The 1,569-nt window shown below is 41.9% G+C and overlaps 1 non-coding gene across 1 annotated transcript; it reads right to left on the bottom strand.

Moving 5' to 3' along the window:
* Positions 1 to 576: 576 nt before the first annotated feature.
* LOC138448241 (small nucleolar RNA SNORA50) lies at positions 577 to 712 on the bottom strand. Its single transcript, XR_011260084.1, has one exon. It is a non-coding gene; the product is annotated as a small nucleolar RNA SNORA50 (small nucleolar RNA).
* Positions 713 to 1,569: the final 857 nt, after the last annotated feature.

Genomic DNA, 1,569 nt, shown 5'->3' with positions numbered 1-1,569 from the left:
TATCTATTTTCACCTCATCTTTTAGTGCAGTAAGCATGTATTAGGGGGGAAAGTTTAAGGATATGGTGAATCCCAACAAAAGTCTGCTTGAGTACTAGTGAGGGCTCCCCCAAAAGAAAGTAGCAATATATTAATTGACACTAAGAAGCTCACGCCATCCAGTCACAATTTCTCGATCCAGGTTTCACCCTGGACTGAACACCTTAGGGGGTACCATTTTTAGTGACCTAGAGTTACATCACAATCGAAAGTCTTGGTGCACAAGTAAACAAACATGCGGTCTGAAACAGAAAAAGGATGTGGTATGAAGAAGTGATTTAAAAAGCAGCAGTGTCAAAAAGTACATCTAGGAAGGAACAAGGATACGAGACCACAGAGTACCCAGATATAAGCCCCAACGGCCCCAACAAGGACAACTTTGATATTGACCACCAAAAAGAAAGAAGCAACTTCTAAAATTGACATGAATACGCTCACGCCATCCAATCACAATTTATCGATCAAGGTTTCTTCCCTGGACGGAACACCACTTTAAGGCCGTTCCTTAGTGCCCACCCTTTTCCAGTACTGGCAAGCAAATGTAACTTGTTTTTAAAAGAGTTACTCCGGTTTGTTCACAGAAGCTCCAGTTATGAACAAGGTATTACTCTAGCGCTGCTGCTTAGCTAGTGAAGCCATTGATTGGGCTATCACAAGTTCAAAGGCAGTGCAGCTTCAATGAGTACATGGCACAAGATACATTTCAAAACAAATCTTCATTTTAAAAACATCTTACAATATTACAGGGAGAAAGTTATGTTCGAGGAGTCGGCCCTCCGAGCAGGTTTTGTCTGGCGCATTTCTCAGTTCTGAAAGGAAGAAAAAAAAAGTTAGCCCCACGTAGTTCATAGAAACAATGCCAGGGAATTAACAGCATTATTGTACATGCTGGCTATCATGTCAGATCTAAATTAGTGTCTTCATCTGCATCAGAAGTCTAACACGTAAGAAAGTCATCATACAAAGCCAGCTATATACCATCACCCTTCAGCACTACACAGTTGACAAGTTGGAATACATTTAAAACAAGCAAATGGGAGCATTCAAATCAACGCATACAAGAGTATAAACAGAAAGCTTAGAGATAAAGGTGCAGTCCATAACTAAGGGGCATGTTAGCATTCACACCTTTCATTCTCCCATACCACACGCCAGTGGCTTATTCTGCTACAGTGGTGGGGGAAATTGAGATTCTTTGTCAACTATCTTTGTCCTTAGAACTCATTCTGCACAAAGCCATCTGCCATTAGTGGGCTGAACCTTACCAAAAACCCTCTACCTAAAAAGAGGAGGAATCCAAAATGGTTATCCAATTATCACAATTCCTAGGCAATCCGACACATCTCAAGGCAATCAAACATCCATAAAGTAATATCACCACAGTAATAATTGGTTCTGGTGCCATGATTAGAGGCGGATCTAGTCCAGTGGTATTCCAGTTTACATACCGAGCCCCCACCCTCGACTAAAAATATTGCTCCCATCCCCTACCAATCCTCCACCCCCCTGGGAAACCAAAGCACATCCAGG

The sequence above is a fragment of the Ambystoma mexicanum genome, chromosome 3q (genome assembly GCF_040938575.1).
Source record: "Ambystoma mexicanum isolate Mex_15411 chromosome 3q, UKY_AmexF1_1, whole genome shotgun sequence".
Lineage (NCBI taxonomy): Eukaryota > Metazoa > Chordata > Amphibia > Caudata > Ambystomatidae > Ambystoma > Ambystoma mexicanum.
Note: the sequence above shows the minus strand (reverse complement) of the source record. Positions and strands in the feature narration are given on the sequence as shown.